The sequence below is a fragment of the Onychostoma macrolepis genome, chromosome 04 (assembly GCF_012432095.1).
Source record: "Onychostoma macrolepis isolate SWU-2019 chromosome 04, ASM1243209v1, whole genome shotgun sequence".
In the NCBI taxonomy this organism is placed as follows: Eukaryota; Metazoa; Chordata; class Actinopteri; order Cypriniformes; family Cyprinidae; genus Onychostoma; species Onychostoma macrolepis.
In genome coordinates this window covers 13,176,165-13,192,434 of record NC_081158.1, presented here as the reverse complement: position 1 = coordinate 13,192,434, position 16,270 = coordinate 13,176,165, and the positions used below count along the sequence as shown (strand labels likewise).

Below are 16,270 nucleotides of genomic sequence, written 5' to 3'. Positions count from 1 at the left end.
GCAAGTAATAAGAGATGCAATTGTAGAAAATTATGATGATGAAACTAAAAAAGTCTTAGAAAATCAATATAAAAAATTGAAAGAGGTAATCCCGAAAGAATGGATAAATATTTTACAAGGTAAAACAGAAACAAAGAGTAATGATGGAATGGTGGTTGATTTTAAAATCAATGGTAAACAACATGCTTTTAAAGATGGTATTTTAAAGATGTTTTATTCCTGTATATGTAAAGATGTTTTTATTACACCAAGAGCGGAAGAATATTGGCAAAGATTATACCCAAACATGGAAACAAAAAAAATATGGCAGAATCTGAGAGCATGGTGGAAAAGTCCAATTTTAGAAAATTTTGATTACATTTTAAGACATAATTGTTTATTAAGTGAAATGAGACCGTGCAAAATTGGACTGGCAAGTGATGCAAGATGTAAGGTATGCAATAGAGAAGATGAAGGAGTCGACACCTTTTCTTTAAATGCACAGAGTTAAAATGTTTTATAAAAATTTCTAAGAAATGACTAGCAAATTGGGAGTAGAACAAAGATATATTAATGAAGAATGGGAAACTTTGTTTTTGTTTGGTTTCAATGGTAATGTTAAGAATGTGTGTTTTTTAAATTTCATGTTAACCATTGCCAGGTTTGTAATTTGGAGCAGAAGAAATATGGTCAAACAAAAGAAGACAAAAATACCTGTGTGCAAACTATTTAAGTTGAAGATGTGTTACATATTGAATGTTTTGTTTGATTATTACAATATGAATGAAGAAAAAGATGTTTTTGTAAAAAATTTTGTAAAAGAGAACCTATATATTGAAATGACATTTTTTCATTTTAATGTGTTGTTGCCAGAATGTGAATCAGATTGTTTCTAAAATGTTTTAATGTTTAAAAAAAAAAAAAAATGGTCTCGGAGGCTAAGCGGGGTTGGGCCTGGTTGGTGCTTGGATGGGAGACCGTCTGGGAATACTAGGTGCTGTAAGCTTTTGGAAAAAAAAAGGTGCGCCCGATCTCGTCTGATCTCGGAAGCTAAGCAGGGTTGGGCCTGGTTAGTACTTGGATGGGAGACCGCCTGGGAATACCAGGTGCTGTAAGCTTTTGGGTTTTCTTCACTACTTATCTTATAGAATGGCCTTTAGTCTGGCTGATCTTTAAAGAGCCCGCTTTTTGCTGCAATCTTTGCTTACGGCCATACCACCCTGGGTGCGCCCGATCTCGTCTGATCTCGGAAGTTGGTACGACCATCTGAGTTGGTACGATCCAGGATTTTTGAGTTGGCAGTTTGGAGAGAAAGGCTCTCCCTTAGTTTTGGTGTTCTTTATTGTGTTTTCTTTTGATTACTACTTAAAACTAAACTTTTTCCAAAATGACAGATATCACGGCAACGGTACAAGATCGGACATTAGACAAAGAGAAAATGGATAACGAATATGCTGAAAGGAACAACGGAAAGGACATGGACAAAGACAAAGAGAGTAATGAAACATGGGCAATGATTGTCACAAGGAGGAAAAAGAATGGAATGGATCTAAGGAGTGGAGGAAATGGAGAGCTGCAAAGTCAAGGTAAACAAGCAAGAGATGATACTGATGGAAGACGAGAAATAGGTCAAAGAAATGAGACAATGAAAAGGATAAAAAGTCAATCAAAATATCAGAGAGACTACAAAAAAGAAGCAACGTTAACGATGACTGTTAATGATCCAGAGAAAATAACTATGATGATGATAATAAAGGCACTGGAAGAGAAAACTGTAATTGGAAAACTGTATGGACTGAGGAAAAAAAGTAATTTTGACTATGAACTAACAATGGAAAATGAGAGAGACTGTGACAAGCTAATGCATGGATTAGTAGTTGATGGACAATTTTGTGAGATAAAAAGACTATGTAAAACTGAAAGAATGGTCTCTTTTCTGCATTTGCCCAATTACATAAAAGATGAAGAAATCATTCAAAAACTGGTGGATTGGGGAGTTAATCCTATTCTCCCATTAAGAAGGAGATTTTATCAGGGCACAACTGTTGCGGATGGAACAAGGTTTTTAAGAGTAAGATTCCCACAGGACATTGTGACTTTGCCATACAACGTGAGATTTGACATGGAGGAAGGACTGAAATATTTTAGAGTCATTCATGATGACCAACTAAAGACTTGCAGATTATGTGCAAGCACAGAGCATGAGAAAAAAGATTGCCCTCAATATACCTGCAGAGAATGTCTGGAACAGGGGCATTTTGCGCGGGACTGCCATAGCTGTGAAAAGACATGGATGAGGTGCACGTGTGAATCTGAAGAGGAGGACAATACAGAAACGGAGATAGAGGTGCAGGAGCACATGGAGGAGACAAGCAGCGATAGAAGGAAAGATGAAATACAGGAGGTGAATGGAATTTCTGAGGATTTACATAAACAAGAAAAGGAGGACTGCACGAGGAGAGAGGACAATGGAAATAAAGAGATTGAAGTGCATTCAACCGAGACTGAGACACAGCAAACTATTGCTAATGATGGACAAATGAAAGAGAACGAATGTGCATCAACGAGTGAAAATGCAGCTGCGCGGAATAAAGAGGAGGTGGCGATGAGGAAACTGTTGAAATTAACTTTGAGGTTGAAAGTAGAACACTGGACAGTATGAACAGAAGACGTAAAATGAAAAAAATTGCGCAAATAAACATAGAACAAGTATTAAAGAAACAAAAATTAAGAAAAGAAGCAAAAACTAGGCTAAATGATGATAGAAAAAATCTATAATTTTAGATCTCAAGAGAGACTATACATGGATTATGGGTTGTTTTGGTTTGTGTTTTTTCTTCTTTTTTTCATTATGAGTAATTTATGTTTGGTCTCGATTAATGTTAGAGGGTTGTCATCTAAATTGAAGTTTGAAAATGTAATTAATTTAACAAAAAGTGATATTTTATGTATACAAAAAACTGGATGGAATGAAACAATAATTGATGATTTTAACAAATGTTGGGATGGAGAAATATGGTACAGTAATGATTTAAATAAGAAAAAAGGCCTGGAGATACTTATCAGAAGGGGAGTAGTAGAATCAACTAATGTTTTATTTAAAGATAACAAAGATTTTAACTGTCAAAATTATGGATGGGGGGAAGAAATAACAATATGTAATATACATGCTCCTAATGAAGATATGGAAATAGTTATTTTTTTTAAAGAACTGAGTATTTTAATCAATGGATGGAAGAATATTATTGTTATAGGAGATTTTAATACTGTTTTAGAAAGAATAGATATTGAAAATCATATAGTGTACAGAGCTGATGTTGGAAGAAATGAATTGAAATGTATGATGGATAAACACAAATTAGTAGATGTATGGAGAGATAGAAACAGAGTCAAAAGAGAATATTCAAGAAGACAGTGGGTGAATAACATTTTAAAACATAGTATGATAGATTTTATTTTATGCGATAGAAGATTTGAGCACTTTATTTCAAAAGTTTTTTATAAACTGTATAGTGGGAGTGATCATGATTTTTTATATGTAATGATGGATTTCAGCGGAGTGGAAAGAGGATCAGGTGTATGGGTGGTTAACGCAGAACTTTTAAAGAATGATTTTTACAAAATGTAAATGAAAAACTTAATTATTAACAGTGTAGATGATGTTTTATATGATGAAGCAATATATATGTGGTGGGACAATGTAAAATCAGACATAAAAAGAGTATCTATAGAATGTTCTAAGAAAATATGGAAAGCAAAAAGAGCTAAAGAAAGAGAATTAAATAAAGAATGGGAAGATGAAATGAAAAGGGTAACTGAAGGAAACATGGACATTAGGAAAATAGTAGTGCTAGAAGAGAAACTTAAAAAAATGGAAGAGGACAAATGTATGGGTGCTAGAATAAGAAGCAAGATAAGAAATACGGTGGAAGGAGAAAGAAGTACAAAGTTTTTTTATGAAGTAGAAAAGGCTAGACAAAAAGCTGACTTAATAAAGAACATTTCATTGGATGGTAAAAACGTAAAAGATACAGAAGGGATCTTAAAAGCAGTCCAGGAATTCTATGGTGTTGTATTTAGGACGGAAGGAGTTAATGAGGAAGATAAAGAATTTTTGTTAAATCAAATTAAAGTGAAAGTAAAAGAAGATGATTAAAAATTGTGTGATAGCGATATAACAGAAGAGGAGATAAATGAAGCTATAACACAATTAAGTAATGGGAAAAGCCCTGGTTTAGATGGTTTATCATCTGAATTTTATAGAATGACCTTTAGTCTGGCTGATCTTTAAAGAGCCGCTTTTTGCTGCAATCTTCGCTTACGGCCATACCACACTAAGTGCCATCTGAGTTCGTACGATCCAGGATTTGTGAGTTGGCAGTTTGGAGAGAAAGGCTCTCCCTTAGTTTTGGTGTTCTTTATTGTGTTTTCTTTTGATTACTACTTAAAACTTATAAGTTTAATTTTATTTTACTTTTTTAAACTTCCTTATAGAATGGCCTTTAGTCTGGCTGATCTTTAAAGAGCCCGCTTTTTGCTGCAATATTTGCTTACGGCCATACCACCCTGGGTGCGCCCGATCTCGTCTGATCTTGAAAGCTAAGCAGGCTTGGGCCTGATTAGTACTTGGATGGGAGACAGCCTGGGAATACCAGGTGCTGTAAGCTTTTGGGTTTTCTTCACTACTTATCTTGTAGAATGGCCTTTAGTCTGGCTGATCTTTAAAGAGGCCGCTTTTTTCTGCAATCTTTTCTTACGGTCATACCACCCTTACCCACGGTCAGTTCTGGTGAGTTTGCTGGCCAATCAAGCACACCAACACCATGGTCATTTAACCAACTTTTGGTGTTTTTGGTAGTGTGAGCAGGTGCCAAATCCTGCTGGAAAATGAAATCAGCATCTTTAAAAAGCTGGTCAGCAGAAAGAAGCGTGAAGTGCTCCAAAATTTCTTGGTAAACGGGTGCAGTGACTGTGTTTTTTCAAAAAAACACAATGGACCAACACCAGCAGATAACATTGCACCCCAAATCATCACAGACTGTGGAAACTTAACACTGGACTAAAAGCAACTTGGGCTATGAGCTTCTCCACCCTTCCTCCAGACTCAAGGACCTTGGTTTCCAAATGAAATACAAAACTTGCTCTCAACTGAAAAGTCCAGTTCTTCTTCTCCTTAGCCCAGGTAAGATGCCTCTGACGTTGTCTGTGGTTCAGGAGTGGCTTAACAAGAGGAATACGACAACTGTAGCCAAATTCCTTGACACGACTGTGTGTGGTGGCTCTTGATGCCTTGACCCCAGCCTCAGTCCATTCCTTGTGAAGTTCATCCAAATTCTTGAATTGATTTTGCTTGACAATCCTCATAAGGCTGCGGTTTTCTCGTTGGTTGTGCATATTTTTCTTCCACACTTTTTCCTTTCACTCAACTTTCTGTTAACATGCTTGGATAAAGCACTCTGTGAACAGCCAGCTTCTTTGGCAATGAATGTTTGTGGCTTACCCTCCTTGTAAAGGGTGTCAATGTTTGTTTTCTGGACAACTGTCAGATCAGCAGTCTTCCCCATGATTGTGTAGCCTAGTGAACCAAACTTAGAGACCATTTTGAAGGCTCAGGAAACCTTTGCAGGTGTTTTGCATTGATTAGCTGATTGGCATGTCACCATATTCTAATTTGTTGAGATAGTGAATTGGTGGGTTTTTGTTAAATGTGAGCCAAAATCATCACAATTAAAAGAACCAAAGACTTAAACTACTTCAGTCTGTGTGCACTGAATTTATTTAATACACGAGTTTCACAATTTGAGTTGAATTACTGAAATAAATGAACTTTCCCACGACATTCTAATTTATTGAGATGCACCTGTAAGTATGGAAGAACAGGAGGCGATGGGAGTTACTGCAATTGAAAGTTTAAATGATTCACATTGGCAGACTCATGGAGAGGAAGATAAACAGGATGATGAGGAAGAGGAGAACACCAACATAGTAGAGAATGAGGAAAGGAACGTGGACGGAGAACAAGGAATGGAGACGGGAGAAGGAGAAGACAAAGAGGATGGAAACCTGATTAATGTGGACACCGTTGGACTGGACGATGAAAAAGGTCAAGAAAAGGAAAAGGCTGAGGATAAGGGAATGAAGACACTGACTGAGGTAAGAGAAGCGGAAAATGGGGGGAGGATTTATGGAATGGAAAACAAAGGAAAAGAAAGACTTAATAGAGGTGGAAAAGGAAGAACAAAAGGTGGCATAGACATTCAACAGGTTCTTAAAAAGCAGAAAATAAGAAGAGAAGAGCTAAAGGAAAGACTGGAGAGGAAGAAAGTGGGAATGGGTGAAGCAAGATATGCTTTCTTGAAAGACAATGAAACGGATTAAGTGGTGGTTATTGGTTTATCCAATCTTTTCCGTAATGAGCTTTATATGTATTGTTTCGCTGAATGCTAGAGGATTATCCAAAAGTCAAAAGTTTGAAAGATTAATGTGTCTGACCAAAAAGAGTGATGTGTTATGTCTACAAGAAACGAGGTGGGAAGATAAAATAAGCGATGAAATTAGAAAATTGTGGAATGGAGAAATATATAGTAATTGTGATATAGGAAGGAAAAGAGGAGTAGCTATTTTAATAAAAAAGGGGTATTTGAAAAAGTTGATGTAGATTATAAAGACACAAATGGAAGAATAATAATTGTAAAATTCTTGTGTAATGGAAAAGAAATGAAAGTGTGTATCATACGTGCACCTAATGAGGAAAGAGAGAAATTTTACTTTTATAAGGATATGAATGAGTTAATAGAAAATCAAGAAAATATTATTGTGTTAGGTGATTTTAATACTGTAATACAGAGAATTGATATCGATGATTCAATGGGATTTAGAAGAGATAGAGGGAGGAACGAACTTCATAATATAATGGAGAAAAATGATATGGTGGATGTGTGGAGAGAGAGGAATGGTATGAAAAGAGAGTATTCAAGAAGACAAATTGTTGATAAAATTTTAAAGCGAAGTAGAATAGACTTTTAGATTTTTATGCAGGAAAGCAGGAGCACATTATGTCACAAATGCTTCATATAAAAATGATAGTGAGAGTGATCATGATTTTTTATGGATAATGATGAATTTTAATGAGACTGATAAAGGACCGGGGGTGTGGATATTAAATACAGAACTGCTAAAAATGGAAATGTACAGAATGGAAATAGAAAGTATAATAATTAATAGTGTTAATGATGAAATGTATGAAATGGAAAAAGGTTTTTGGTGGGATATTTTAAAGAATAGAATAAAAAAATTCTCAATGGAATATTCTTAAAAAATACAGAAAGCAAAAAGAATGAAAGAAAAGATCATCAAAAAAGAGTGGGATGATGAAATGAGGAAAGTAAATGAAAATTATATTGACAAGATAATAGAATTACAGGAAGAATTGAGGAAAATAGAAGAAGAAAAGTGCAAAGGAGCAATAATCAGAAGCAGGGCTAAAGACATTGTAGAAGGAGAAAGGAGTACAAAATATATTTATGAATTAGAAAAAACAAGACAGAGAGCGGATATAATAACAAGTATTAAAACACAAGATGGGAAAGATGTAGAAGATAAAGCAGGAATTTTAGGAGAAATTAAAAGACTCTATAAAGATTTATTTACTGAAAATGAGGTAGTTTTAGAAGATGAGGAATTTTTATTAAGAAAAATAAAAGTTAAAGTTAATGAGGAAGACAAGGAAATGTGTGAGAATGGGATTACGGAATCAGAAATAGGAACAGCAATTGATCAATTGAAAAATGGTAAAAGTCCAGGAATAGATGGTTTACCAGCTGAATTTTATAAAGTTTTTAAGGCTGTTTTATGTCCGATTTTAAATGAATTATATATAGATATTTTCAAGAAAGGGAATTTAACTAACAGTATGAAGAAAGGTATGGTGAAAATAATTTACAAGAGAAAAGGGGATAAGAGAGATTAAAAAAATTACAGACCACTAAGTATGTTGAATACAGATTACAAAATATTAGCCAACATTTTAGCAAATCGACTGAAAATAGTAGTACCAAATATTATAACAACAAATCAAACATATGCTGTTCTAAAAAAAGATATATCTGATGTCATTAACAATATATATAATATGGTACATGAAGGAGGAAAAAGAAACAGGATATATAATAAGTATGGATTTGGAAAAAGCTTTTGACAGAGTTGAACTCAAATATCTGATAGATGTAATGGAGAGATTTGGGTTTGGGGAGAATTTTTTTAATTGGATAAAATGTCTATACACAGATATAACTAGTGTAAAAGTAAATGGGTTTTTAACTGAAGATTTTAAAATAACAAGATCGATCAGACAAGGGTGCCCTATATCAGCATTATTATACACAATAGTATCCGAAGCTTTAGGACATAAAAGGATTATGGATAAAAGGAACTGAATCAGAACATAAAGTATTTCAATATGCCGATGACACAACATTGTTTGTAAACGCTATTAAAAGTATAGAGAAAGCAATGGAAGTTTTAGAAAGATATTGTAAAGGAACAGGGGCAAAGGTTAATACAGAAAAAACAACATACATGAGAGTTGGATCAACGAATGATGTATCGAATAAAATACAATGTAAAGAAGAGAAGAAGAATATGAAAATTTTAGGTATAAGGGTTGGAGAAAATGAAAATGAAATAAGGGATGCGGTATGGGAGGAGGTTTTTAAAGGAATGCAAAAGAGGTTGAATTTCTGGAAATTAAGAAATGTGTTTTTAAAGGGGAAAGTTTTAGTTATTAATTATTTGTTTTTATCAAAAATGTGGTATGTACTGGGTTCTGTGAGTTTGCCTATGTGGGTTTATAAAAAAATCAAATCTATTGTTTTAAACTTTTTATGGGAAGGAAAAACACCAAAAATTGCTTATGACACTTTAATTGGAAAGGTGGAGGAAGGAGGGCTAGGACTATTAGATCCTTTCATGAGAATGAAAAGTATAAGAATTAAAATTGTTAATAAATATTGGAAAGATGGAAAATATGCTTGGAAGGAAGTAATGAATTATTTTTTAAATAAATGTGGAAAAATGGGAGAAGATGTTCTATGGATGAAACTAAAAGAAAACATGATGAACGGAATTCCAGAGTTTTATAAAGAAGTTGTAAAAGCATGGGGTGATTTTAGAAAGCATGTTGTTTGTATGTCATTTAGCAAGGAAGAGATTTTAAGACAACCACTGTTTTTGAATAATAAAATTAAAAGGGAAGATCAAACAATTTTGTATAAAAAATGGTTTGATGCGAGGATAAAGCAAATAAAAGATATTATGTATGAAGTGATACCTGGTTTTGCACCGGTGCAAGTAATAAGAGATGCAATTGTAGAAAATTATGATGAAACTAAAAAAGTCTTAGAAAATCAATATAAAAAATTGAAAGAGGTAATACCGAAAGAATGGATAAATATTTTAGAAGGTAAAACAGAAACAAAGAGTAATGATGGAATGGTGGTTGATTTTAAAATCAATGGTAAACAACATGCTTTTAAAGATGGTATTTTAAAGATGTTTTATTCCTGTATATGTAAAGATGTTTTTATTACACCAAGAGCGGAAGAATATTGGCAAAGATTATACCCAAACATGGAAACAAAAAAAAATATGGCAGAATCTGAGAGCGTGGTGGAAAAGTCCAATTTTAGAAAACTTTGATTACATTTTAAGACATAATTGTTTACTGAGTGAGATGAGACTGTGCAAAATTGGACTGGCAAGTGATGCAAGATGTAAGGTATGCAATAGGGAAGATGAAGGAGTGCGACACCTTTTCTTTAAATGCACAGAGTTAAAATGTTTTATAAAAAAATTAAAAGAAATGACTAGCAAATTGGGGGTGGAACAAAGATATATTAATGAAGAATGGGAAACTTTGTTTTTGTTTGGTTTCAATGGTAATGTTAAGAATGGGTGTTTTTTAAATTTCATGTTAACCATTGCCAGGTTTGTAATTTGGAGCAGAAGAAACATGGTCAAACAAAAGAAGACAAAAATACCTGTGTGCAAACTATTTAAGCTGAAGATGTGTTACATATTAAATGTTTTGTTTGATTATTACAATATGAATGAAGAAAACATTTTGTAAAAGAGAACCTATATATTGAAATGACATTTTTTCATTTTAATGTGTTATTTCCAGAATGTGATTCAGATTGTTCCTAAAATGTTTTAAAATGTTTTAATAAAATAAAAAAAAAATAAAAAAGGTGTGCCCGATCTCGTCTGATCTCGGAAGCTAAGCAGGGTTGGGCCTGGTTAGTACTTGGATGGGAGACCGCCTGGGAATACCAGGTGCTGTAAGCTTTTGGGTTTTCTTCACTACTTATCTTATAGAATGGCCTTTAGTCTGGCTGATCTTTAAAGAGCCCGCTTTTTGCTGCAATCTTTGCTTACGGCCATACCACCCTGGGTGCGCCAGATCTCGTCTAATCTCGGAAGCTAAGTAGGGTTGGGCCTGGTTAGTACTTGGATGGGAGACTGCCTGGGAATACCAGGTGCTGTAAGCTTTTGGGTTTTCTTCACTACTTATCTCATAGAATGGCCTTTAGGCTGGCTGATCTTTAAAGAGCCTGCTTTTTGCTGCCATTTTTGCTTACGGACATACCACCCTGGGTGCGCTAGACAGCAACTAAGGAAGAAGTGTGGCAGCAGTTCTCTCTGTATTTTCATTTTGTTTTTTTGTTTGTGTATGTTTAGAGTGATTGAAATACTAAGTGGATTTTATAGGTGTTGAGTTTCAGCACTAGCCAGCAGCTCTACGCTGTCTGGGAGGTGGTTTATTTTCATTTATTTTTTATTTTTTTTGTATGTGTGGAGGAAGAGTGATTGAGTAAAATGGACGGGCACAAAGGAAAAGATAAGGACACGGCGGCAGAAACTGGCAGGCAACAAGATAAAGGACTGGAAAAAGGATTGCGAGCTGAGAATGGGAAAAATTAAGTATACACGAAGAGTATACTTAAAAGAAGCAACCATAACAATTTATGTAGCAGAGGTACAAAATGGAGGAGCAGAGTACAGTATATCATTAAAGCCATAGCAGAGAAGTTGGGAGAAGGAAAAATTCTTGCTGTGAGACCAAAACAACATGGACTGTATGAGGTAACTGGAAAAAGAAGAACTTTGTGATGAACTTTTAAATGGACTGGAAATCAAAGGAATAAAGTGTGAAACCAAAAAGCTACAGGACAGGGAGTGCGTGGTCTCCTTTATGCATTTGCCCGTATACCTAGAGGACACAGACATTCTGGACAAGTTGGAGGGGTGGAAAGTAATCCCCACATCGCAAATAAGGAGAAGATATTATCCGGGAACTAACATCAAGGATGGAACCAGATTTTTAAAGGTGAAATTCCCAAGAGAAGTCGCATCATTACCTTACAGTACACGTTTTGAGACAGCAGAGGGAACACAACACTTTAGGATTATCCACGGTCCACAGCACATTCTCAAGGACTGTCCGGAGTTCAGATGTTACAAGTGTGAAGAAGAAGGCCATTTCGCAAGGGTTTGTTCAGCTGTCAAGTGCCCGTATTGTCTTAAAATTCTGAACAAGTGTGAATGCTGGATGAATAGTGAAGAAGAGGAAGAAGAGGAGCAAGAGGAAAGTGGGCAGATGCTAAAGGAGGCCAGGGAAACAAAATCAATAAGTGAAACAGAGGAGCAGCAGGAAACAGCAAAAGAAGAGAAGAGGAGGAATGGCAAGGAACAAGTCGACACCAATGAAGGAGAAAAATCAGAGGAGGAGAAAAGCAATGAGGAAAGAGTATGGACATCATCGGACATAGATACAAATATAATGGACAAGAATAATGCGGCAGAAAACAGCCAAAATATGGACATGACAAATGAAATTGAAGAGGAAGGTGAACTGGAGGAGCAAAAGAGGGACAAAGACTTGGGAAGACTGGTAAGAAGAAGAACCAAATTTAGAATCATCTAGGAAAAGACTTGTCAGAAAGGAAGTAAAGAAAAATGTAAACAGATTCGATGTGTTAAGAAACGTGGAAGATGATGAAGGTTAATAATGGAGGTTTTCAGCATTTTAAATTATTTATTATTTTTTGTGATGGCTATACGACTTCTATGTTTTAATGTGAGAGGGTTGATGGGTAAAGAAAAATTCAATGTGGTGAAAGAGATATGTAAAAATTAAGAGGTTATTTTATTGCAAGAAACGAACTGGAAGAATGAGGTAATGGAAGATTTTAAAAAGAGATGGAATGGAGAAATGTTTTATAACAATGGAGATGGACGAATGGGAAGAGGAGTGGCTGTTTTAATAAGGGAAGATGTGGATTTTGAGGTAAAAGAAATATGATGATTTGAAAGGAAAATGTAATGCCATTGAAATTAGACAAGGGGAGAAAGTTTTCATGATAATGTACATGCCCCTACACAAGAGAAAGAAAAAAATGAATTTTTTGAAGGTTTTTTAGAATTTTAACTAAGAAATGGAAAAATGTAATATTAGTTGGGGATTTTAATATGGTTTTTAGTAAATTTGACATGGCAGATGGAATGGTTTTTAAAACAGATGTTGGGAGGAAATTTTTAAGTGAAATGATGGAAGAGGAGAATTTGACATTTGGAGAGAAAAGAATCAAAGAAAAATAAACTTTTCAATAAGAATTTTATGTGTCAAACAAGAATAGATTTTATTTTAAGTAAAAGAGATATGGAGTGTTTTCTGGAGCATATTTATTATAAAGACACTGGTTTGAGCGACAATAAAATGCTTTTATGGAAAATTGATTTTAGCATTGAAAAAAGAGGACCTGGTGTTTGGATTTTAAACTCAGAACTTCTAAGTAATGAAAATTCTAGAAGGGGAAAAGAAGAATTATTGGAAAAAGAGAAAGAAGATGGAATATATTTAGAAGATAAACGATTATGGTGGCAAAATGTAAAGCATGAAATAAAAAAAATCTATAATTTATAGCAAAGCAGTACAGAGAGCAAAGAAAGCTAAGGAAGTAGAAATAAGAATGAAAATGAATGAAGAGACAAATAAAAGTTAAATGCAAATAAAAAGGATAATTCTGTTGGAGGAGGAGTTGAAAACAATTGAGGAAGAAAAGTGTAGAGGAGCTATATTAAGAAGCAAAGCTAAATATACAATTGAGGGAGAAAAGTGCACAAAATTGTTCTTTGATTTGGAAAAAAATAGAGGAAGGTCAGAATTAATAAAAGAATTACATAATAAAGAGGGTGAAATAGTTAAGGGTACGGATGATATTTTAAAGGAAGTTAAAGCGTATTATGAGGAGCTTTTTAGTACCCAAGAAACAGATGAAAATGAGAAAAATAAACTATTAGAGTGTGTTACGGCTAAAGTAAGAAAGGAGGATAAAGAGGAATGTGACAAGGAAATTAGTGAAGAAGAAATTATAGAAGCTATAAATATACTGAAAGGAAAGAAAAGCCCAGGGATAGATGGACTAGTGAATGAATTTTATAAAGTTTTTAAGGGAAAAATAAGTGGAGATTTTTAGGAAAAAGTAATTAGGCCAAAGGATGAGTATGGGATTGATGAAATTAATATATAAAAGAAAAGGAAGTAAAAATATGTTAAATAACACGGATATGAAAATACTAGCCAAGATTTTAGCAAACAGATTAAATAAGGTTTTACCCACAATTATAACAACCACCAAGCGTATGGTGTAAAAGGAAGGGACATCGCAGACATAACTAGTGGAATAAGAGACATAATTAGTGTTTTAAATTAAAGGCAAGAGAATGGATATGTTATTAACTTAGATTTTGAAAAAGCGTTTGATAGAGTTGAACATGGTTTTTTATTTGCAGTTTTGGAGCATTTTGGATTTGGGAAAAATTTTAAAGAATGGATTAAAATTTTAGATAAAAATGTAATGACAAAAGTGAAATGTAACGGCTTTTTAACGAACCCTTTTAAAATGACAAGATCAATTAGACAGGGATGCCCACTCTCAGCGCAGTTGTATACACTAGGATTGATGATTAAAAAGGATAAAGATACGTAAGGTATTAGAATAGAAGAAGGAAAAGAGGGAAAAAAGATTTTTCAGTATGCAGATGACACGACGCTGATATTAAGGGATTTGAAGAGCGTGAAGGAGGTAATGGGAAAAGTAAAGAGTTATGGTAAGGGTACAGGTGCAAAAGTAAATGAAGAAAAGACGGTGTACATGAGATTTGGGGGAGTACCTAGTCTGTTTGGGGGTTTTAATTTTAAAGAGGTACAGGAAACAAAAATTTTGGGTGTGACTTTAGGGAAAGATGAAAAAGGGGCAAGAGAAAGAATGATTGAAAAGGTGGTGGGGGAAATGGAGAAGAGATTAAGATTTTGGAAGGGAAGATGTTTAAGCTTAAAAGGGAAAATTTTAGTGGTAAATGTTTTAATGTTATCTAAAATGTGGTACATTTTAACTGTGATGGCAATACCAAGATGGGTGGAAATGAGAATAAAAAGATGTGTTTTAGATTTTGTTTGGGAGAAAAAGCCCCCGAGGGTTGCGTATAACACTTTGATTGGACAGACAGATAAAGGAGGGATGGGGCTAGCTGACGTAGAAATAAAGAAAAAGAATTTGAGAATCAAAGTGGTGAAAAAATACCTAGATAAAGAAGAGAAAGGAGAATGGAAAGAAACTATGGAAGTATTTTTTTTTTTTTTAAATGTGGGGAGGTGAATTTGGGGGATAGTGTTTTATGAATGAAAATGAAAGAATGGATGATTAAAGGGGTACCTGATTTTTACAGAGAAGTTTTAAAAGCTTGGGGTGGATTTTAAACCAGAAGGAAGGGAAGTGATTTTAAATCAACCACTGTTTTTCAATAAACATATTGTGAATAATGGGAGAGAAATATTTTTACAAAGAGAGGAAAATAATAGTCATGCACCAACGAAAGAGATGGAGAAGAGGGAGTATTATAATGTTTTATGGAAACTTGTAAGGAAATATAAGGAAATTATTATTATGGGGGATTTTAATGTTGTGTTTAGTAAATTGGATATGGCTGAGGGAATTATTTTTAAGACAGACACAGGACGGAAATAGTTAAAATTGCTGATGGAGGAAAATAATTTGATTGATGTATGGAGAGAAAGGAATGAAAAGAAAAAATAATTTTCAAGAAGACAAATAGTGGGGAATTTTATGTGTAAAACAGGAATCGATTTCATTTTATGTACAAGAAATATTGAAAGTTTTTTAGAGAAAATAAGGTACGAAGGAACAAGTTTAAGTGATCATAAACCTATTTTTATGCAAATAGATTGGAATGTAGTGAAAAGAGGGCCGGGAATATGGGTTCTAAACACTAAAGACTATGCTTTAAGTATACAAGAAATCGTTACAAGAGTAAAAGAAAATGTATAGAGAAAAAAATGTATAAAAAAGAATACTGTGGGATAGTGCAGAGATGTAAAAAGGGTAAGGAAAGAGAAATAAGAGAACAATTAGAAAAGGAAATTAATAAGAACGAAAAAGATCTGCAAAAAATAAAAGAAATAGAAGGAAAACTTAAAGAAATAGAAGAAAATAAATACAATGGGGCGAGATTAAGAAGCAAAGCAAAGTACACAGTGGAAGGAGAGAAATGTACAAAGTTTTTCTTTGACTTAGAAAGAATAAGGGGAATGGCGCAAACAATCAAAGGACTAAAAAGAGAAAATGGAGATATGGTGGAAACAAATGAGATTTTAAAAGCAGTAAAAGAATATTATGAAAAGCTATTTAAAGCAGAGGGAATAAATGATGAAGAAAAACTGAAATTACTGAAGCAAATAAAGACAAAATTAGGGGAGGAGGATAAAAAAGAGTGTGAGCAAGAGATAAGAGATGAAGAAATAAAAAGAGCGATAAGTGAACTGAATAAAGGGAAAAGCCCAGGCATTGATGGTTTAGGGAATGAATTCTACAAAACATTTAGGGATTTTTTAACCGGTATTTTAAAAGAAGTATATGAAGAGATCTTTGAGAAAGAGGAAATGAATCAGAGAATGGGGATGGGATTAATAAAGTTGATATATAAAAGGAAGGGAGAAAAAGTAGACTTAAAAAATTATCGACCTATTACAATGCTGAATACAGATCTGAAAATTTTAACAAGTCTTAGCCAACAGATTGAAAGAGGCAATGCCAACCATAATCGAAACAAATCAAGTGTATGGAGTTAAAGGCAAAGATATAGCGGACACAACAATAAGTATAATAGATAGAATAAGGTATATGAAAGACAAAAACAAAAAAAGGATATGTTA

At 34.0% G+C, this 16,270-nt stretch overlaps 2 non-coding genes across 2 annotated transcripts; both read left to right on the top strand.

The window, feature by feature from the left end:
• The first annotated feature begins 4,527 nt into the window (after positions 1-4,527).
• Positions 4,528-4,646, top strand: LOC131539885 (5S ribosomal RNA). Its single transcript, XR_009271119.1, has one exon. It is a non-coding gene; the product is annotated as a 5S ribosomal RNA (ribosomal RNA).
• Positions 4,647-10,407: 5,761 nt separating this feature from the next.
• LOC131539865 (5S ribosomal RNA) lies at positions 10,408-10,526 on the top strand. The gene has a single exon (XR_009271102.1). It is a non-coding gene; the product is annotated as a 5S ribosomal RNA (ribosomal RNA).
• The last annotated feature ends 5,744 nt before the right edge of the window (positions 10,527-16,270 follow it).